Source organism: Varroa destructor, unplaced genomic scaffold, assembly GCF_002443255.2.
Source record: "Varroa destructor unplaced genomic scaffold, Vdes_3.0 BEIS01000007.1, whole genome shotgun sequence".
Lineage (NCBI taxonomy): Eukaryota > Metazoa > Arthropoda > Arachnida > Mesostigmata > Varroidae > Varroa > Varroa destructor.
Window position 1 is genome coordinate 15,834,015 of NW_019211460.1, and position 24,152 is coordinate 15,858,166.

Genomic DNA, 24,152 nt, shown 5'->3' on the forward strand with positions numbered 1-24,152 from the left:
TTTTTCATTCATTTCTGCAATAACTGGTACGTATTCGTTTGTGCGTGTTGTTTTCGTACATCGTACCAATGAATTCACCAGATGTATTCTATTAGCAAGAACATGAAGGCGCATTTAGTCAGCCTTTTGTATGCTAAAAATGAGTTGGAAGTCACCTAGGACATATGAGGGGTAGGTCATACATTTCTTATATTTTTCTCTTAGATCACAGGTGCTTATTCGCGCGGTTTCATGTATATTGACTGCGTATTCCGTTTGGCCAGCTTCTTTTCTGTGCGGCGGCCGTTCGTAGGCATCCACCGCGCACGTATTTAGGCATTAGAACACACAACGTTATAACGTCGCTATCAGTCGGCCATCGCTAGCAAAAGCGATTCACACACTTCATTAAGTGCCCGCAACTTCTAGATGATAAAGGTGCAGGCGCAGTGCTCTGCCGATGTCAAAATGGTGAGAGAAGAGCCTCTAGCGCCTACTACCACGTTTGTCTTTCTGTTGCGGTGGTGAACCTGCCATACTCACTTTGGCTTTCCGTAGCCTTTTGTTTTCCTTCTTAACGTTCATGAAGATACATGGTAATGATTTTGCTTGTGGCTTCGCAGCTCAAGGTCCTGTGCGCTGGCCATTGTCGGTGTCGATACCCAAGCGCCGCTCGCATCGAACATTTCAATATGTGCGAAAGAGCTTCAGTATGAGTGTGCACGCTAATGAACGTACGGCTATGAGGAACCTGTGTGTTTTGGCACCGGTAATAGCGCATGACGTTCGTAGCAGCAATGAAAGGCGAAAGAAAAAAAACTCAAGCAGTTGTAGAGGCGAAGAACATACGGCAATTCGCTGGATGAATGCCGGAGGCTTTTTTCTACCTTTGTTAGACGCGAACAGCCTAACCCAATAGGATTGAAGAGAAACACTGTAAAACGCTTCAAGGCACTTATAGGACCAGAACACACACAGCCTGGACAGTGTCGACATACACGCACATACAAGCGGTCTCTTACATGTACTCGTCTATATGTTTAGCTATAAACGTGTATATGCAAAAATGTACGTAGTGGGCGAAACCGCAGTCTGCCGTTTACGGCAAGCGGGGTCCGCTCATGAGACAGTCGGAAATTGCGCTTCAAATTGCTATAGCAGCGAATTCGACTCTGTCCAACACCTTCAATATTAGCCGCAGGAGTCTGCGTGTAGGCACTTTAGCGAGCACCAAGACGTGTGTGGTGTGCGTTTACATTGCAGAAGAAGCAGTAGCGCCAACAATGCGACATGGTGGATGTATCATTTGTGGAATTTCCTTTTGTTTCCGCATCACCCGCAGCTTAGGTATGGGTGGATGATTTCTGGAGGTCTAATTTAGGTTATGTTCTTATCTTCTTTTAGACACCGCTGTCCTATGGGCCAGCATTGCAGTTCACTATGGGATGCCTTAAACAGTATAATATTGCAAAAAAGTGCAGGCGAAGGAGAGAAGATGGCTAAAATAAGACCTTCCTCAATAAGAGGTTTGCTACTGTATCCCTAAGATTGTGGTACCGCCAGCCACTACAACCATGAAAAACCCTGACAGATCCAACCCTATGCTTCAGTGATAGTACTGGCCGTGAATAAACTAGACATCAAAATAAAGCGCACAGAAAAAGGGGTTGCTTAATTTTCAGCTTTTTCTCTGCCGTTGTTGTGCATTGTACTCTCAGAAAACGCTCCACCGTTGCCACTTCAATCGTAAAGGCTACACAGTCGTACAGGTACTCGATTTTTGGTTTCTTCCGACAGCAAGGTGATCCCAAGGTTCTCAAGTAAGAGCATTATTATATTGTAGCAAGTTTAATCGTGGGGATGATAAAAGACTGTGAGTCAGGGCCACTTTGTGCTCTTCTTGTCTACCCTATTTATCTGTCCGATGATTGTGCGCTATTTTCAACAATTCGGGCTGATGGCGGCACTCAATTGCATGTCGGCGAAGGCAGTTCGCCTGCACAATAACAACTACGGCAGTAGGAGCAGCACGAAACGAGTGAACGGATTACCATCGGCTACCCCGCTGTGCAAGGGGGGCGTTACCTCTTCTGCACCCGCTGATAATGCTGAGATTACTACGTCTCAGGCAGACTTTATCTATGCTGTTGCTGCCGTGAATAGCATTTGCTTGAACCTTGCATGAGCGTGCCTTTATAGAGCACATTGTTGTATACTGGCTGTACATGTAATCGAATAGAACGAGCTGAACAGGATATTATGACGACAAAAACCAAATGTTGGTGTTCTTCCAAAGTTTCGATCAATATAATCGTCCTTGGAAAATATATAGGGGTCGTTGTTGTGTGCTTTTTTTTTTTACTTCTCTTGTTTGTACTCTCTGAAAGGCGTACGCGTTCCGGACATTTGATTACACAGAATTTTACGGATGACGTACCGCAGTTTATACAGCTACAGGAACTTTTCTGCGTATTACGCGTGATGATTACGCAGATGACGATGAAGCGATTCTGAATCGAGATCTGATCTCCAGCAGTAGAGATCTTCCGTTTTCCGGTTCGGTGCTTGGGTTTTAATTTTTTCCGCAAAAAGAAACATGAGCCAGTATTTCATAGCCTGAAGACGCTGTCATTTTGTATTTGGAAATTTTCTGATAAATCATAACCCAGTCATCTTCTACAGCTGTCATCATGAACCAGCGACGATCCCGTAAGGACGGTAAAATACACATGTTGATCAAAAGTTAGATTTTACCGAAAAGGAGTAACGCTAGGAGAATCTCGATTGCGTCAGACATCAAACGATTGTTTATATGTGTACGGAGGACCCATATGTGAAACTGTTTCTGCATTGTGAGATTAACATACGTATGTATGATTACGTGCATTTTCATCTCGCAGATCCGTCTGCATCCGGCTGATAGAATTTCAATTGGCTAAGTAAGTTCAGTTATTGCTTATTTTTTGTTGCTGCTGTTGTTGTGTTTGTTCGATCTATTGACAATCGTCAGTAAGTTAGCAAAAATAGTTTTCTTTCAACTGCGTTAAGCGTGCACGCGGAGCATCATTATACGTCATAACAAAAACAACACTCGTTTGAAGTTGCCGTTGTCTACATGTAAGTTGTGGCTGCAATAAAAATGATGGTGGTGTGGGTGCACCCAGAGCAAAAAATCATCCGCTTCTCTGCCATCTCAAACGTGTTTTGCCGCGGGCTGTTCGCTAAGGCCCGCGACCGGTGTCGCTGGCTGGGCATTAATATCCTTAAGCTATTGCTTTTGTGATATGGGTGTTCGCTGTGGAGTGAAAATTCGCGTACATATTGAAGGAGCTTATATGGTCTATCTATTAGAGACAAAGTGCACCAGCTGATAGAAGTCGAGAGAGGAAAAATAGAACATACAACATCTCGTATGAATGACAGCGTTACTGATGGTGGCGCTTGTTCATTCAATGATTTACTTACTTGTCAGGAAACATAAACGAAAAAAGAATTCTCGTAGGACACAGCCACAACAGCGCTAACAAGAGCAGCGGCGGCCCGTGGTAGATCTCTGCAGGCGTTTTGCCGACGGGGAGCATTTGACATTTTATTGGTACAGGTTACTTCCCCGTTGTTCGTCTGCCTTTGTACTAGACACAGTCGCGCCGGCGCATTTCGATCGCCAATGGCTAACTAGTCATCTTTGGGTTGAGGATTGACCTTTTTCATAGACATCTTTTCATTGATTGGTAAAGGGCGCCGACGGTAATGATCACTGTGGTATTCGAGAAGAAGCCTGAAAGCCAGTGTCAGATATGCATAGGAACGGAAACATGTAATTTAACGTAACGTATGTATACCGTAGCGGGTGTTGGATACTAGCAGCGAGCTTGACTTGATGCCTCACGTTAATGAATACTACTGGCAGATCAGATGGAAGGGAATAGCAGCGCATGGTCACTAATCAGATCTCAGAATGAATGGCTCTAGGTAGCTATGTGCTCAGAATGGTCATCGGGAGTCACTGGACCAGGTCGGCCAAAATTGAGCAGAAAATATAAGATCGACGTCAAAGAGGAGAGTTGGATTAATATATGAAGCAACTAGCGTACAAGAGGAGTACAAATATTATGCACTTATACAATATTGTTGGCTAACTAGTCACTGTGAGGAAACAGCGGAGTTCATCCTCTTTGATTTTTCGCGTAAGTCAACAGGAAATCGCCGAAGACGGTTAACTTACTGAAAACATCCACGATGCGTTGCCGATTAAGGGAAAAGGTCGTGCGAACGGCTAGTGGGACATGGTCGACTGATACCTAGCGTAATTCTACTTCTGACGAACTTTTTTTTGGAAAGAAATTGTCTCAATTCTTTGCTTAGATCTGGGGGGCAAACATCGTTAAACATTAAGGTGTGGATTTTTCTGAAATTTGATTTAGATTGATATCGAAAAGAGAAGAAAAATAGAAAAAAGAAACGGAAACCATTTTCATCTCTAGTCGCAGAAGTAACAAATGCATCTAGTCCATTGTCAGTACTCGCCCAATGGGCGTTGCTAAAGGCGGCAAAGTGTCTCTTCAACGACCAGGCGGCTCGAACCTACCTAAGCGAGGCTGAAGACGATGTCGAATCACTAAGGGATCACTAGTAAGCATTAAGGTACCAGTAGCAAAAGGCCGTACGACGATTTAGGGGTGGGGATCATGGGGAACTTGAATCAGCTAACGGACCAGTGCTTTCTGTCAGACAGGTCCGGGGCCAAAGCGCAAACCTCGCAAACAAGGCCAGCTTTAGCATTCAAAGAAAACGATTACATCGAGCTGCCAGCCCCGCGATAGACGATCTCGACTAGTAACGAACCTGCACGACACCAATCAAGCTAAGCCCAACTAAACGGGCCCACGTTAGGCTGCCCTCTATGGTTCTACCGTTTCTCGATGACCTGCCCCTCTGTCGCCTTCGTTCTAAATAACTGTATACTATTAAATCGACGAAGCAAGGTCACCACGAAGAAATTATCTATCAATCTATATACACTCAGCGTGTGAATACACCTTGTTATGTACACAGGTTAGGTACACATCGTCAAAGTGAGAGAAACGTTGTATTAATGGGTTTACGGAAATTACGGAAAACTAATGAAGAGAACGGATTCATGAAAAATAGATACAAATCATTTATTGATTAATCGAATGAACGGATAGACAAACCCGACAAACTTTTGCCAAGCACACCTCTTCTGAATCGCCATCGACTGCAAAATAGGCGTTGGCGAGGAAAAATCTGTGGCTGGAGGACCTCGGAAAGGCGATAGGAAACGGTAGGCGATAAAAAGAACTGGAACCCGATGATAAAAAGGAATCGACAAACCAGCAACAGAGAATGACTCGCAAAAGAAAGAACAATAGCAAATTACGCTCCCATTATTAATACTTTTTTTATTATTAGTTTATTATATTTAGTTATTAACCTTTTTATCAAATACGGAAAATTAATCAACAGCACCTCGGTAACTATCCTTGCAATAACACTGAAACACGAGGTACTTTGGCGGGTCTAATAGTCAATCAGAGTTATAGCTACTTTTTCAAGATGAGGCTTTCCCCCCCCAGTGCTACAACCCGCCATAGCTGCATTACTAAATTAACGATGAGCGAGCGGTTAGCAGGAAGCTTGTCATATTCATTTGTGCTTTAGAGTATTTTAAAATAAGGAACTACCAGCAATTTAAGAGGCATTTAAGAAGTACGTAGGAATGTGTGGGGTACCTGTTGGCTTCTTGACACTACGACCGACTTGAATTGAAGGGAAACAAAACGCCCAGGAGCTCTTGTGAAGTACTTTGTGTCAATATTAATATGTATTTTCTCTGAACTAGAACATCCAATCCTCCTATAAAGTTTGCTCGCTATCCACAATCCAATTCTTGAATGCCAATTGCGTTTCTGCTTTGTTATCGTGCGGCAACTGCCATGGCCAGTCGGAGCCATCAAAGTTTGCATCCACTGTAGCCAATAGCCAAATGCCGCTTCCCGGTTTACCTATAGCAGAACGGGGGAATACGGTGTCTACTAGCGGTGTCCGGCGTCAGACGAACCATTGGCTTATGCCGCTTCCCTGATCTTGGCCTTTTTTTTGCTACTGTTTGACAGAACCGGGCTGCCGACAATAAGTGCCGCCGTTTAGCTTGGAGTCAAGCTGCTTGTTCCTTTCACCTTTCGCCGATGGCGCACCGATAGCTGCCTATACTCGGCCAGCTGTGATGGCTTCTTTCTTAGTGATCTGTCTTTCCCGGCTATTTTAAACCCGTTCCGCTCTCGATTGCTTAAAATGGAAGATGTAATTTTGATCACTTTTTTGGAAGAGGGCTGTGCATGCGATCCATCGCATTCCACCCACAACGACGCCAATAATACGACAAAGAGAACTTGAGGTGCTAATCTATTTGGCCATCAGCGGCCGTACGCGATCTGTACAATATCTTCAAAAAAAAATACGACTATTTTTTTCGCTGACGTGCAGTATCTTCGGTTACTTTACTTTCGTTCGAACGGCAACGAAGACGCCAGTGGCAATGATACGCGATCGCCGGAACCGACCGAGCCGTGATGCGCATAAGCAAAAGAAAAACGACCGCAGTTGAAGTAGTCGAGTCATGATTTTTTTCGCGTAAATAAGGAAATCTATCATTTCCATTATGTTGAACGGGAGAAGTGGAAAGGGTCCGTGTGTATTTGTATACATATGTGGATATGTCTGTGTGTGCACGTGTTATCGTGCATCTTGATTTTTAAGGTCTGTTATAAGATGGATCTGTTCATAGCATTGAACTATGTCTGCTGGCTAGTGGTTTTACTGTGTTGGCGGCCCAGGTGCGAAGACTAGCCTTGATATCAATCTTTGGCTCCCTGACTCATTGGCCCCGTGTTAATTTAGCCTGATATCTCGACCCCGGCATCCTTGAATACCTCGCTTGTTTTCCTAGTTTTGTCAAATCACTCACCGAATTCTACGGGTGCCTAACCCTATGCTTTAGTCGAATTGTGCGAGAACAATTTTAATCTGCTAGCGGCAGTTGCGGTCAGGTAGGAGTAAGTGGTCAGGACGCACAGGTATAAGGGGACAAATATGGTTGGATACACCAACGTATAGGATCTACCTGCGGCAGAAGCGGCAGCAGTGATGTTTTCATTAGTCAGTGAAGGCATCCCATTGTCACAGTCGCTACCTGCAAGTTCCCTGGAGGGGGCAAATCTAGCTTACACCGTCACCATATCTCGGCAGTGGTGGCGCTGCCGACGTTAACGGCAACGATGTTCCTGACGCGTGGTAACCGATTGCCTAAAGACGTCCTCTCACTTTGCCCCGTCTGCTCACCGTGGCTGCAGTAATGGTTTTGCGACGTAAGGTGTATTCGGGCCATGGGATAAAGTTGACAGCTACGTCGACTCACGCCGCAACGTCACATGATACTAAAGTAGCGGCTGAGTGCTTTTGTGTCACTGGGGTTTTTGTCGCGAGTTGAGCTTCCGTGGAGTGCATATGCCGCTGTCGCTGAAACAGAAGACGAAGACAAGAAAATCCGAGAAGGCACGCCAGCCCAGAGCATGTTGTTAGTGCTATAGAGGAGTGAGCTGAAAAGAATACTGTAGGCCGAGTTAACCCGAAATAGAATTTAAATAAACTTTGTTTAATATGTGGCATCTTAGCCCCGCGACACGCACAAGATAGAGATGGAAAAAAGTGAAGACAGTGTATGTTTAATTGGATCGGACGAGCTACGCTTTGCAGACAAATGAAGTTAGCGACAGTATAAGAGGTATCGATTCGAGGTTCGGCTCAAGCTCAATGCATATATGCTATGCAGAACCCAACTGTACTCTGAAGCGGTTCGTACCTGCGAACCTCTCATTAATGCAGATATGATATATGACATAATATGATACAATTAATGTCCACGCTTAAAATGCTGCATAAAAGGTAGAATAAGGTTTAGCCTTGTTGTGTGCGCGACCAGCTTTCTGGTTTTCGCTAGTGGACTTAGCCCATATACGACGTCCATACTGCGGGCCTCAAGCATTACATAGAGGTCATTCTCACAATTCACCTTTACGCTGGCTGACTTGCTTCTTCTTCGATGGTGCTAATGACGTTGTTTTTGCCGCACAAAAATGACTGCGTGGGCCGAAACGAAAAGCAAAATGGCCACCTCACTTTGCCGCGATGCAGGATACGATATCGAAGCCGCAACAACGGCTGAGGATACTATCAAAAAATAATGTTGATAGGGTGAAGCTTTCGACGTTGTTAATATTCCTTCTATTCAGCGTCTATGTGAGTTCTTAAAAAGATCGTGCTTTGAAAATGGTGTCCAGCGTGAGAATGAATACCTGATGGACTAAAAACCATAGATCTGTTCGTCGCACGCAGAGCTTCTCTTGCATCTTATCAAGAACCTGAACGTTGACCTGAGCTGGCGTTTAAATTAGTGCTCCCCCGACTCCACTTTTTCCAGGACAAAACGCTACGTTTAAACATGGGAGACCCTTATCAATCCGCTTGCACACTTCCCCAGATCAGCGGTAACACAAACATGTTCTCTTTTACTTTAGTCTCTATATTTACCATTTCTCAGCGTCGATTGTTGTTGTTCTTGAGAATGTCAAAGGAATACAGCTGGAAAAAAAGGTCGATTTGCTCAATGATCTGCATGAACCAGCTCTGATTTTGGCATACACTTTGCCTCCAGGAACCGCGCTTACGGAAGAGACTGATGAAACAATGAATAGGAACGTTTAGCTCGAAAAATAGCAGAAATGGAATCGCGATGTGCGTCTACCTACGCTATTCTGTGACGGCAGTGGTTTGCGATCGTAGTGTGGGTGCTATAATTGGTGGGGGCATTTTTCGAGAGACGAGTGTAGCGACCGATATTGTTTGTGGGCTCGCCATCGTAAAATTTTAGTGCGATTATTTGCCCGACTGAGCTTTGCATTGTAAATCATAATAACGCCGTCGTCGGCAAGCTAGAGATTCTGCCATACTAATAATAGTGATTACTACCAGTGCATTGATAATCGTGAAAGGAACGTACTTAATTGGGGATACGTCATCCATACGTTTCTAAGCGAATCATTTGCGATGCCGATTGGGTTCAGTGCTAAATCATTTACGTACTTCGCGCTGTGCGCTGAACTTCTATATAACAGCATCAAGAGTGTTCGTATCAAGTTTAATGTGATAAAGTACTCTTTGTTTGAGCAAATATAGGGTAAGTTAGATTACCGAAGGCTGTTTCTGATACTGTTCTATTTAATGTGTCCATTTCAGGTAAGACAATCGCTACTGATTAATTGGGAACAAGTTCGGACTACGCGAAGGGGATAGTCGACCTTTGGGTCTGCCATTTGCCTGTGCCTTCAAAGAAATCGACCATCGATGTCGGGCATCACGGTCGCCTATCGCACAGATCATACAAACGTCGTTTATTATATCTACGAAATAAGCAAATATTAGTTTAAGTTCGAAAGGGGAAAATATATATATGGGTTCGCTTACTTTACAACGGGTCAACTGGATCATTTTCTTTATTATAACTGCTCTATGAAATAGAAGTTTTTCCGCGTGTCTCAGTTTTTTGGCTTTACCACCAGACAAGAATTCGCGGCCCTGTCTGGAACACATGAATCAAGATTTAACTTTAGAGAACTTTAGGTTCAATCAATTAACTGACCGATCACTCCTCCAAGGCGTCCCGGTATCGCATTCGCGCATTTTTGTGGCTTACCGAAAACAACCGACTTATATATATAGTACATATATATAATATAGTTACCTCGTGGAGAGTTTACAGAGTCAAAAAAGGTAACCTGATTTTTCCTCGGCCTTTTTGAGATGTTTTCTTCCATTATTTTTAGCTTTATTGACGCCTCGAAAGCAGCAATGGCCGAGTGCCTTCTTTGCAGTTCGCCTTCGCGGCGTGTTGTCGTTATCGTTTTCTATTGATTGCAATCGTCAGCGGATGCACCATCGCCCCTAGCCTTCGCACCTTACGAGCAATGATTCTCGAGTTGACCTATTTGTTGATGCTGCTGCTGGGGTAGTAGAGAAACAGAAGAAGCCACACGAAATACTGAGGCTGGCTTCGATCTCAGTCGTAATAGCAGAAGGAATAGGGCTATGGACACTTGCTAGCGATAGCAACGAAACAAACCACACGACTGGGCCAGTCTGCTGCTCCAGTGACGCTTCTATTTCGCTCGCGTCTTTGGCCTCGATTTCGTTACAACTGCCGACTTTCAACGGTTTTATTAGAGTGCACTTCTTACTATATTGCTGTTCGGCAGCAAACACGAACTAACCGACGTCTGCATCGCGGCCCCTACCCAGGTTCGTATCTGGGCTAAGCTTCTGGGCCGGCTTTCTTATTGTGGAGGTGCCGGCCGTGATCACAGTGCTACCGACTCGCCAGACGCCAAGAATAGGCACGCTAGCAATTGTAGCGGTCGCGCGCATCAACAACAGGACTAACGGCGGGTATGAGGCTCACTCGATCCCTACCTTATCGTTCTAAGTCTTTAACTCGGACTTCAGAGGACGCATACCGCGCTTTCTAGCTCCACCTTGAGAAATAACTGCGTGCAAAGACAGACACGGTAGCAGAGGTCACGTGAACAACAAAATCCAGCGCACGGACAAGTGTAGCCCGAGCAGTCAGCTTATCTGATTCACGTATTACTGGCAGGTCACTTATAGTCTAGTTGTCATGGGGTTCTATGGGTAATCCAAGCAATACACGGTGACGAGAGCTAATCAGATTGAACTGATGAATTCTTATGGAATAGTTAGTTTCTAGTTAGAACTTTAGCTCTAATTGTCTCGTTGCATTTGAAGGCGTTTCCTGCAATCACGACGGATAAGATCGACTCTAACTTTCCTTAATGTCTACCATCTAATCTGTACAGGGTCGTTGACAAAGGAAGGTAGGTTTGCAATGCGTTTATTGGATAGTTAGCAGGCATTGATTACTTCGGCCTGGTGTTCTACATATCTAGCTGCACACTGTCAAGGTGTATAAAACAACTAATACGATTAAAATTACAGGTTTTTTCTTCTCATTAATAGCAGCTAAAAAATATCGGCCTAACAGGCTCCAATAGCTAGAGCCTAGTACCAAGACCACTGGTCGGACATTAGAGTACGTCCTTTTTCGAAGCTGCGTACACAGATCCGCGATCTGAAAAATGTCTGAAAAAGGCAGCGTTTGTGTATATTCGCCGCAAGAAACAGTTTGTGCAATATAATGGTGTACACCGTACAGCGATCAGGTATGTTGGTGTATAGCCCATGTTGGGATCCGAATCTGTGTTCGATTGTCCATGGACAGCAGCGATTGGGCTGTATTAAGAATCGGTAACATGTTGAATCCCTGAGATCGCTTGTGAATCAACTCTGTTAGCTGGTCAAGGGGGCCTTTTCGTTTCATAATCGGATTTCAATCGAACGCTTCGGGCGACTGTCTTCCTGCCGCTTATAGCGCCCGTCGAGATTTGGTCTGAGACATGGAAAACTGGCCGACGTCATCAGAACATGCCGCACGTTCATATCGTGTACAATTTAATGCAGTTACGAAATACGTTTTGTAATGAGAAATATAACAGGGAGAGATAGACAACAAGGTTGATCGGTCACGTTGCTGGGCTCAAGCATTGGAGGACAACATCTGATCCTGTGTTTACAATATGACGGAGGACAGAGCGGTTTCGCGTTGTAGTATCCGCTTTTGGCTGGGTACTTTTCATTTCAACCAGGAGTATGATAAAGTCAATTCCCTCGGAAACGGTTTGAATTATATGACTTGTTTGATACTGTGAGATTACTATAACAAAGCGCCAGTTCTGCCTCCACGGGGCCGATATCATAACATCTTGAATTCACTTTGTCCCAACTGGTATTCTGAGCATGTTCACTGTTTGAAGAAGCGAAAAAACGCGCAATCTACTCAATCAATTGAGGCTCTGCACGATAATCTTCTCAGTGGTCAGACAATCTGTTTGTCTGCCTATAAATCAGCAGAACTAAACGCATGCTGGAGCGTTCGACATGACACGGCCTTCAGACTAGATCAGAGATCGAAATTCTTCTGTGTTCCAGCTTACGCATCGAGTATGCCGTGATTTGATAGGTTTAAACGAAATACGACGCTGAAGAACTTCACGATCGATCTTCAGACCGTAAATTAATTGTTGACGTAGGCTAATCAGGACTGGACGGGTTCGCTAGGTTGGCGAAAAGGTCTGTCTAGACGATTCAATTAAAAACTGATCAGCAAAGAGTAGTAAACATAGCATAACCCAGACGGAAAGATAAGTTAACTAAGCATGCGGGCTCATTGGTACAACCAGAGGGGAGTTCGCTGTGGTGGCATCCTGATGCTATATTGGGGTCAATTTGTACAATATCATTTCAACTTCTATCTGCTGTGGAGCGGGTTTTTGTGAGCATACTCCGAGCGCCTAGCTACTCTAACCCTCAAGATGTTGCCTATTGTAGAGCACTCGCCCTTCCCGGTCTCGCTTGAATCTCGAAAAGCTCTGATAGTGATACTATTGATTTTGTGTATGCGTCGACCGTGCATACCGATCTTTCGCTTACAAGAAATAGAACCAGTGAGCCTTAGGAACTTACCGAATCTGGTGGGTGTAACCGATTGGTGCAATGTTTAGAGAACGAGAAACAGACCGTAATAATGCACGCTGCGCTGATACTCAACGCAAGACTGAGCATTTCATCTTACATTCGTCGACGGTCTCTGTCCTAAATTTTTTTGCGAAGCAAGTCGAATCTATGAATGAAGGCCATACGGCCTTAGAAGGGAACCGCGCTCGTTTAAGGGGTAAGCACCAGCCAACCCCTTCGTAACACGACTGACCGGCTGGGGTTTTGTAATGGGACAGACGAAACTGGAGAATAACGTAGATTCAGCCAAAGAAAGACATATGAAAGATTAAAAAATAGTAGTAATAAAACAGATATGTAAGCCTCGTTTTCTCTGTGGCGGGATTTCTTGTAGGGCAGACAGCTGGCCTCGCCTCACATAAGTCGATAGATGACTTGAAGCAGCTAAGGTGTGCCTTGTTATGAAAATCTGTTCGTCGGTCTATCAACTTAATACTTCACATGGTTCAAATAAACGACGACCGCAAAGACAGCACGCAGATCAATATCGGTTAGCGGGTCGGCTTGCTGTAAAGGTGTGAATATACCCCAAAAAGCAGGCAAAGGCCTGGAGAGGGCTAACTGCGGAACCTACAACGAAGGCCCTAGAAATCTAAAAAACTTGCAGCAAACTACCAGTAGTGGGTGGTGGAGAACAATTTGAAATAGATTCAGGAAAAGCTGAAAAAACATGGATAAACCCTCCTATGCTTCTCTGTTAGCCGGGGTGTTCGCTGGTAAAGATGGGTAAATCAAGCAGTTTAGTTAAGGCAGAAACGCACTGTACGTCTGTTCCACCTTACAGCGAGCCTGTGCGTAGCTTTTAAGAGACGGAATGCACTGAGGTCGTTATCTTTTCGTCGTTTCCCAGTGGAAAGAAGCGAGACGAGGCAGAGTGTAGCAATAGAATGTGGGAACGTATCTAAGCACTTACTGAAAGCATCGGCGTGCTCCTGCTCTTCTCTTATGCCCCCCAACCCCCAGAGCATTCCTTGCGCTGCTCGCGTTTTCCTGCGCTTCCTCGGTTTTTGATTCTTCCCAGCTCGAGCGCTGTTGGACGCACGTTCCGAACTCAACCAGATCCCAGAACACAACGAAGCTTCTATATACACGATTCAACTGTAGAAGCATTTGAATCATGGTCTTGATCTCGATGCAGTCCGTTTCAGTTTGTTGATGATGCTTAGGGGAATCTTTTTTCATTTTCCGTCGTACCCCTAGCTGTGTTTTGTTTCTGATTCAAGGCCTTTGTTCTTTCGCCATTACGTTCTGCCGTTAGAAACCTTCGAAAGGTCCTCATAGGGTCCTGGTACGAAAAACGTGGCGAAAATGCCAAACAGAACCGTGTATAAGCATGCTGCCTGAGTGGTATTTGGGGAAGACAATCATCTATGCATGTGTATCGACAAAGATGACGGCACTGACTGCAGCGGCCGATCCTCTCATTTCGAACAACTGTTCGAATTGCTCTTCCTTGGCTTACCGCTTACTGTATTATTTAACATCGCCTGCTGATTTCTGGGAAATTCTAAGACAACAGAAGTACGCAGGAAACGACAGCGGTATAGAGTGTTTGAATGCCCGTCTATTATATGCGTATAGGTATTGGTACGTACCGGAGTCTGTATCGTACGGGTGTACGTCTCTGATTGTCGAGCTAGCGGTGAAACATGCGATCTCCTGCACGTATTTTTTTTGGCTGTTTGGGTTAGAACTCGTCAGAGGCGAGGACGTCGCCAGCGTCAAAATCAGCGCGTTTTCCAAATGACCTTGGCCTGCGTGCGCGTTTGATTCCAATAAAAGTTGTCGTTTCAGTTCTGCCTGAAAAGTTAGTGCTCAACATGGCGATAGGTACGATATATTCGTGCCGTAATTATCATCGTTCCCTATGGTTGATTTTGTCAGATAACGGAGTGGGTCAAGCAACTAATATAATACTGGCCAAGTATACGGAACCAAAAGATATTGTTATTATAGTGAGATGACTCCTGTTACATAATCATTACTGATCATCTATAAACACAGGGTTAGATAAAATTGAATATCATCGTTCACAAAAACATGTTACTATCGCATTATCTTATACCGCATACAAGGAAGCGATCATTGGGCTGTACTGTAGTAATACTTCGTAAGAAATGGAACCTTTTTGTTCCAACGGCATCATCGCTCGTCCATACACTTAGGTAGCACGCCGATACATGTGTGCGAGACAAAAACGAGCCAAGCTTTGCGAGCCCGATAGCAGTAAACGAGCATCCCTACCGGAAGCGATGACGTACTAGGACCGTTGAAGGTCAGCGCAGTCTGCCCTCCGCGCCTGAAGTGCTAGGAACGACGAACTTCGGCAAATGCGAGTGAGCTTGCTTAATAACGTGAAACAAAATCGATAATAAAGGCCGCACAAAATCAAAGTAGCGTCGGTACCGACGGCGCTTCGTCAATTTATATTTCTGTCTTTTCTCGTCAGATCTGAGACGAACGGGCAAAATATGAGGACGGTGAGAGATGATCCGAATCGACTCAGAAAACTTTTCAGCGCGGCAAAAGGCGTTAAAGGAAGCTAATTCGAAAACTAATATTTAGCCAAGTTCCTCGGCCGGACGCACTTTGATCACATACACAACATAAAGATATACACAAGTCACGGCTCACAGGATCGTCGAGTAATTCATAGAAGAATCTAGGCGGATTATAGCTGCGTGTAACTAAAGAACACAAGATAAAAAATCATTCGAAACCAAGGGCCAAAAGGCCGTATTCATTATATGCATTCATTGTTTTCAATCCGCTCTTTAGCCTAGGGGGCGATAGGCGGCAAAAGAAGAAATAGACTACAACGACAGCAGCGGGAACGACGTGAAAATAACTAATGACAAAGATGCGGCCATTAATAGATAATAGCAGGAAAAACAAGGGCAACTATAACAATGATTATAAGAAGTTTTTCCAGGTAGTTAATCCTTGAAATTTAGCGCACCACTCGCTCGTAGCACTAATATAGTTCGATGCGACCGTCAAAACGTTTCGTTGTTGTTGTCTTTTGTCTCTCGTCCATCAGAAACTTTATCGAGACAGGCCGTAGCGCACCGTCAGTAACAATAACAATAGCAACGGCAAACGTGCTAAAAAAGATATAGGCTAAAAGCTGCTTTTATCCAGCTCGAATCGCACAAATGCCCCATCCAGAAGGCTCAGAATCTGACAGGACCACGGCCTGCGACTCGTTTGGCCTTGTGCCTGCGATCGGAATCGGCGTTCGAGGTCAGTTTATTATTCTATGATGCATGTGCCCTTGCTCTACTAGAGACGAGCCGTGAATATAAAAAAAAATTGCAGAATAGCTTTTTTGTCGCTTCCTCTCTACCAATGTTTTCGTTGAGTCTACGTACGATTGCCGCTACTGTTGATGTTGTCGTTACGGATGCTGGTGGCATAGGTTTTGCTTTAGATGGAAAGTACGGAGGCAAACGCAAACAAGTGGTCGAGTTATTCGTTGAAGCTGGAGTGTAGAATAAGCGCGAGTTGGGGGGCAGAGCGACTGAATCGACTATGTCGATGTGAAAAGGAGGGGCCGAATAGAGCCTTTGTAAGCGCTGCTGCTGCTGCTATTGATTCTGCCGGTAGAACTGCTTTGGTCTCGGGTTCACCGAATGATAGCCTGGTTATTGCTTGTTGACGGATGCCACCGATGATGTGGGTCTCTAGCCGGCGCTCTAATTGGGTACCCTTGCTCGCAGCGAGCATAAGTCGGAGTTCTATGTAGCGTGGCCGGGCTGTGTCTATCGATAACATTTGTGTGGGTGCGCGCGTGCATGCATGCATAGTATATCTACCTATTTGTGTACGTTTGTCTATGTGTCTAAGCTCACACGACGTTCGTCGTTGCGTTTATTCGGCTCCGCAGTTCACCGCTGCTATTGTCCGGAGAAAGATGAAGAGGCATTCAGACGAGCTGCTGCTGTCGTCACTCAACAGTCGGACGCCACTCATCACAGCTGGGCCGCCGCAAGGAAAACTGCGACAAAAGGGTCGATGTGATCGCCATTTTAATTCTTCTCTGCTGCCAAAATGTTATGCTATAGACGTACGCACCCGCTGGGTTACCCTGTTCGAGGGTGGCGCATCAGGTGGCGGCTGTGTAAGCCAGGCTAATGAGCAAGTTCAGGGATCCAATAGACGCATTGGCAAGTGTCTGAGCGTCAGCTATAGCGAACCGCACAAAAAGCGATGCGTTTGACGTTATTAAACGAACTTAACTTATCTGAAACGGCCAAAACTGACATAGTCGCAAAGAGGTTTATGGTCATAGCTTGGCCTATCTATTGAAACCGCTATGAAGGTGATGTTTCCGTGGAAGGTTTTAATCGAACCTATATTTAGGACAATAAGGACTTCGGCAGGAGTGCAACAAAACGTTTTCTAGGTTCTATGATATTAGCCCATATTAGAACCCACTGGCCTTTGTGATATGGTCTCTGACAGCAGTCTGAGAATAGACATGATGCTGTTTTGTTGTCTCCTGGCGTTACCGTATTACTCATAATTATTGTTCGGCACGTTTTTGCCACTGTCACATTCCTCGATCTATGCAGATTGCCGCGTTCATTACATTCTATATTTTGATCAAGTAATAGCTTTATTTATTCAAAGAATCGATAACATGTCGAGTGAAAAGTTCCTTTGTTATGTGCTATTTTATCGATGTGTCTATTTGTACATTTGTACGACTATATACGACTCTGCATAACCTTCACTAGCATTGGCTTGCTTCTGACATTGTCATTTTCGATGACCTTAGCCTTATTCATCTGTTTCTAGCCCGTTCCTTTTTTAGACCGCGAGCTGCTTAAGGACCATTCTATGGAAGTTCCTATCAGTCTATGTCTAAGAAGTTCGGATTCGGCGATCGAAGTAAAAAATTCCCATTTCACTTTTCCTCTCATTCCGTCCTCCGTTTTCGATTTGCGCTGCTATAAGAACCGTACCTCTGTTTGATCTGTCACTTTGTTTGCCACTCCTCCCGGTGCGTCCATTCTCAGGCTCGTCATACATACGAGACCTGATCTCTTTGCCTCCTTTGTGGTGGTAAGTATAGAAGTCAAATGTAGGGCCAGGCTAAATGAACTGCACCCAATTGACGGGACCGTCTCCATATCGATAGATCAGTCTCATCAAAATATCAGGCATTCGCACACTTGCTATATTGTCGAGCGGCTGATACGATTTGGGGATTTTCGACCCGATCTTGTCATCGTCTCCGCCCAGCCTATGCTGACGTAGTCGGACGCTGCGGATATCCACCTTAATCAGCGATTGACGCCCAGTACATACGGATTTGCCTAAACAGCAGAAGTGAAAGTTTGACATTAAGTGAGTTTATGATATCGCAGAAACTTGAAATGCTTGAGACAGTTATGGCTGGCTGGTGAACGCTACAAGCCAAGGTGTGGACTTCCCAGCGTATCCAATCATACACACACGTATATATATTTTTTATTCACACAGGTTCTGTTGTACATATATATAGTATAGTATTTATGAGTGGAGTGGGTCGATTACCTGCCGACAAGCGCTTCTGCCGTCGGCAAACTCCCCGACTTAACCCATTTACAACATATGGAGAGAGTCTGTGTGTTTCTCTCTAGCATTTTCTGTGAGCGCCATGCAGACGGGCGGAGGACGACGTTCGGGGTCCTCTTGTTGAAGAAGGACTGAAGAAGGGGCGTAAGGTACAGTCGCATGGATCTAGCGGTCAGACACCGGTTGTGCGGAAGGCCTGCGCTGTGTACTTGATGAATAGGCGAGGGAAACAAGAGCTGCCTTGGACCCACGATGACGTCAACGTGACGTCGATCCGTTCTTTCCCCATCGCTCCGTTCATTGCGATGCTGCCTCAACTACCGCTATTAATGCTGACACCACATACTACTACAGCGCTGAGTGCGCGAGGACCACGGAACCGCTGAGGATTGTCGATCACTTCTCCCCAAACGATGTGTCCCCCGCCGTCTACACTGCACCGACCCGCTGTTCATTACTCTATTTCCTCTCTCGAGCACGCTCTTCCAGTAAGGCCGAAGGGGCCAGAACCGGGTCGAACCAAGTTGACCTTGGCAGGACGTATCGAGAAAACAGCTGAGGCTCAGTAATGGTGATGGCCACAGCCACGACTGTTATGGCCTGGTCGCTAGAACAGAAAACGCATACAGCGGCGACATCAAATGTTGTGGGGGTGCTTGCGTTTTCTGTTCTAGCCTAGAGGACTGTCAAGTGTTTCGGAGCTTGTGTATGTTGACACACTGGCCTTTGGACCTGAGTCGTCGAGGATGATAATCTATGAACCCTCACCGCTACTACCATATCCGTTTACTGGAGAGATGAGCAGTCTGATTAGCATATAAACAGTATGAACGTGTCGCAAGGCAGTTATAGAATTTGGATTATTCCACCGAGTCTTTTATAAGACTGGCTGCGATGGCCGCCAGCTGAACGCTCGAGTAGTAGTCGTAATAATAGTTAGAGGGTAGCTATGCAATGGTGACATCTCGTCTGCGTGGCTTGTTCGGGATAATTTGGCCCGCCGCTATGGCTGAACCCGTCTAGCAGCAAGGCTCGCCGGCTGACCGGAGGCTAAAGCTGGTTGGGGTCCTTTGCTTCTGCATAACTACACAGAAGCAGGGGTAGTTAAGTGAGAGCATAGCTGGTTGCGTTCGAGCCATAGATGAGAGTAGCAGTAGCGATGTACGAACGTATACAACTAGGGGATCGTTCCTCAAGTGGAGGTGGCCTTAGTTGAACTGAGTTCGGTGCTAGCAATGCCGATAGTGGTGGAGACAGGGTCGCTGTGGGAGCTTACGGAAACGAAGGGTAAAGGCGGCTTGTCGCCGGCCGCTACCGTCGTCATCGCGTGGACATGTTGTCTGCCGGCTCGCTCTATGACGCTGCTACTGCCTCTGTATCCGTGGCTCCAGCCGTCGTTGGTTGTGTGTTATTGCTGTCGACAACTTCACGACTTCACAACTACATCCATTTAACGCAGAAACATACGCCGCTCAAGCGATGAATATAGAAGATCTAACAAGAGTCTGAGATATCTAGCGTGCAATCAGACAGAAAGAACATCGAGGGACGCAAGCAGACAGACTGTCTCATAACGGAGTCTTTCACACAAAACACCATGGAGACAATAACATACTTGGCCTCATAGAATAAAATAATGTAGAGAAAAGAATCCTAGAGTTAGTCGACGCACGTACACCTAATAGAGTCATATACTCGGGGTCTGCAGATATGCCATACGATAAAAAGTAAAACAAATTTTAGTACTTCGACTCGGGGAATGATGACTAATGACTGAGTACAAGCTAATACGTGTTATGCATTGTTATACTAGACTGATTAATGGGAGCAGTACACAAATGCATCACTACATTTTTATTAAGAAAGCTTTTGACTATACTGCTCCATCTGTCCCTAGCAAAAAACAAACCCATGAACAGATTCGAGCCATCGCTTCGTAGAAGATGTTACTTCTCTTTCCATTTGCAATTTTAATCATAGATCCATACGTTTTACAGGGACTACAATGTGTCACATATATGTATCGGACAAACACAAGTTGAGTACGACCGTCATCTATTTATATGGTCTCCACGGTACTGCCGTTGCTAATAAATGATGCATTGAGTTGACCGTGGCTCCGACAACTCCAGCAGCAATTATAAGACGCTGTTAAACGTTATTTAGCGGCGGAAGTTCCGGTAACGAAGTTGGATAGTCATACCTAGGGGTTTTGTGCGAAGTAGAGAATGCGCGTTGACTTTATCGAAAAGGGAGAAGTAACGTGAATCCCCGTTTGTAAAAGCTGCCTTTGGTAGCGTCCCCAGACGACTAGTGCTACTACTAGTAACGTACGATACTAGGTGCACAAGCGTGACGGATAAAAAGAAATGATGATGGTTGGTGACGGACCGTTAACAGGTGAAACTCAGCCTGTCTTGATGTGCTCATTTCTATTATTACAACCCATGGGAAATAGTTCTAAGAGAAATGTTAGCTATGTGCGTGTTGTCATTTTGGTATTTTTAATCGGCTAAGATCACGCTGTAAGTAGTTCGTCATTGCTGCCGGTTTGTTAATGACGGCCAGCCGGCCGGCCAGTACGACGGTGATTTTTCGTTAATGGCTAGAGGAAATAAAGATGCCGACCCAGGTCGCGAGACCCCTCAGTATCGCTGCTGACACCAGAACCGAGATCACCTTATAGCGTCACCCGATTGCTAACATTGGACCGAAAGCCGCTACAATAAAACAAGTTAGGCTTAGAAACTATCGGATGCTATCGGAGCGTGTCCCGCAGCGTCAGCTCGCTGGAGCGGCTTAATACAAACATCGATTCTGGGAGAAGTCCAGCTTCATAAAGCATCACAATGTTCACTAACTAAACGGGAAAAGCTCATTTAGCTATTGTGAAAATTATTACAGCCATCCTGCAGAATAACAAATGTATACTATGGATAGTTTGTGCTGTGACATCAGGCTCGTATGTTCCATTTATAATTTCGTCACCACCAATTTTACCGTTGAAGTTCAACGAGAACGTGTGACGGAGAAAAATCTAAAGAGATACAGAGCAAACATTACAATATCATTTATCAACTGCATGAAGCTGAAACAGTGCACGATAATGGATTTTACGGCATTCGAATTGAAATCTGTAGCGGGTATGACTGCTTGACCATTGCTACGAACAGTGATCATCGATCGATACCATCGCCGTAATGGTAATCTCTGTATGCCATATATCTTTATAGCAACGTTTTTGACTATGTTTACCCGTAGCGTGTTGAGTTACGTATCGGCATCTTGGGTTCCACATATCTTTCAGACGAAATCTCTAATTAGAATTTATTTTTTATATGTATATACGCCTCTAAAGGTCCTGGCCGTATGATAAGGTAATCCTAAAATCGGTTCTGTTCTGTCGACCTGTCTGCCTAGCCCAAAAGAGTCACAAAAGTTAGCTCAAACCACTATGTGCACCCTATACTCTAGGACGAGATCGAAGATTCATCAGGTGTTTATCAACGGACGTTACCGCGAAACCAAACGAGGCCGCGATTTTAACCGCACTGGAGCCAAATGGGAGACAAGATATAGCTAAGTCTCTAAGCCAACTAGCTCTCTCCTCACATCTGTTGCTTTGGTCCTTATTTAGGTACAAGCATTTTTTTTTTCAATGGTGTCGGGTCGGCGACACCGGCTAGCTCGATAGAAAGGTTTGCTCTATTAGAGATAGGATTCAAACTGAGAATGGTACTCAATCGGTTAGTTACCTGCTCTGGTGACTGTAGAAGATCTGCTTGCCGATAGAAGTAGCGAAGAACAACTAAAGATGCCGCAGCAGTAGTTACGCGTCGCAAAAGCGAACCGAGATTCTTTTAAACGTCGGCGAAGCCCGAGTTCGAGCTGGACATTAGGCAGCCTACCAGAAGGTTCGACTATAAACGCCGGTCACAGCTGACTATGCTAGTAACGACAGGCCAAAAGCGAATCACGAAAGACGGTTCTTTTGTTGGGCCTACTATGTTAGAGTTTTTCAGTGCTCGGACACGGTAATGGCGTTGGCGATTTTAATAATGCCCAATTTTTTCCAATTCACCAACGGTGATATAACAGTTGCTGACGAGTTTATATCTTTTGGGTCTTAGCTACTTTCGACAAAACCATCAGTTCGATTTTTACTAGCATTTTTCACGACGATCCCGGTAACCCAAGGAGTTAAATGGCGGATGTAGGCACACAGCTCCATACATAAATACGTTTACATGTGAGGCGATCATGGCGTGATAGTTCGTGTGGGAGACTTTCCCCGTCGCCATCATCTTCTGCCAACTCAAAGACACGAACATTTAGAATACGTTTTCTTAGGCAGGGAGATGAGATGCCGTTTCATGGCTTTACTACGATTTCGACCATCGTTGATCAGCCACCTAAATGCCACGATGACCAGCCCGCGATAATAATTAAGGTAATGTGAAGGTAAACGTTGGCTTCACGCACTTCCTGTATGTTGTCTTCATTGCTACTGCTGCGTGTTGTCATGGAGGTAGCTGACAATGAATTTGTTTCTATATCCCGAAAACGCCAGATGCGCCATTCTCAACATATGCATGAGCCAGTCCCTCTTATGAATTGCATTCGCGGTAGGACTTGTATACACCGACGTATTACTTACAGCACAGTTCTTGTAGCATAGTCGGCCTAGATAGAGCTGCAGTCTTTTGAGAAGGACAACTGTCGGACAAAGTCGCTGTCTTTCGCACTCTGCGTCGTCGCCCCAGCCTGCACACTGTCACCTGTCGCAGCACTGGTCCAATGTACGCTACCAACATTACTGGTCCTGCTGCTGCCGCTGTGGTCATCTCTAACATCGTAGCCTCCGACAGCGTCCAGACTATATCGAAGCCGGGGGAATACGAGAGGACTGCCATTATTAATATGTCGTGCGCAACGACCATTGGGGGGTGAAGCACTGACAGGACAAAGGTACGTAAACCTAGCAGTGACAAAACGTAGGCTGTCACTTTGTGTGGTGCCTAGACTTGGCCGCTCTGAACCTTCTGCGTACCACCATCGCTGATCTAACCTAGCGGCAGCGGAAGAAAATAACTAACAAACATAAGTGTTACACGAATGTCGGAAACATCTCGCACCGCAATGTTCTTTGCTACCGCATCAAAAGAGCTCTTCGGTTTGATGGGCCGGGTCAAACTGTTGTTCTTCACTGCTATTACTTCGCTCTATTGTTGTAGATCAGACGCCGCCGTCAGCGTCAAATATAACTGATTAAAATTGTTAGTCTTCGTCCCTCCGTTTAGATTCGTTCCCGGTCTCTGAAGGCCAAATAGACTGCCGTTACAAACGAAAATTCATGGTTGTAGTCGAGTTCCGTAACAAGTTAAATTGTTTTTTGGATCAGTATGAGAATAGTTATGAAAGAAAGAAGGTTTTTGCATGCTCCCTGAAGACGTACCTTGAAGCTTGAAATAGTCATTGCTGTGGGTTAGGCTTAGGCAGCAGTTTTTGACAATTAAGGCTTAAAAACGGTAAACAATGTCGAAATATTAGCGGTTGCTATGTATGTTTATGTAGTGGGTTACGTTCATCATCATAGAGTACTCAATTTGACTGCTAACACTAGGGTAACCAGCAGCTGTTAAGGAACGGTGGAGCACATCAGATTGAGATGTAGAGATCGTTGAACAGGGTTAAAGATGCGGCTTTAAACGAGAACCTTTGCGTCTTGAATCTGCATGAACTACGCGATAAATTCGGGATCTTTATGATCCAGGTAGGGTCAATGACAAGAAGCTTAGCTAATCGAATGAAGCCTTAGACATTCGTACATCAACTGATGTGTCAACTGTAAGCATTAACAATGTAAGCCATGCGCCAACGATGTAGAA

The 24,152-nt window shown here is 45.0% G+C and overlaps 1 protein-coding gene across 1 annotated transcript in view; it reads left to right on the top strand.

Moving 5' to 3' along the window:
* dlp (glypican dally-like) overlaps positions 1–24,152 on the top strand; it is a 109,236-nt gene that overhangs the window by 34,223 nt on the left and 50,861 nt on the right. The gene's annotated exons all lie outside the window — the stretch shown is intronic.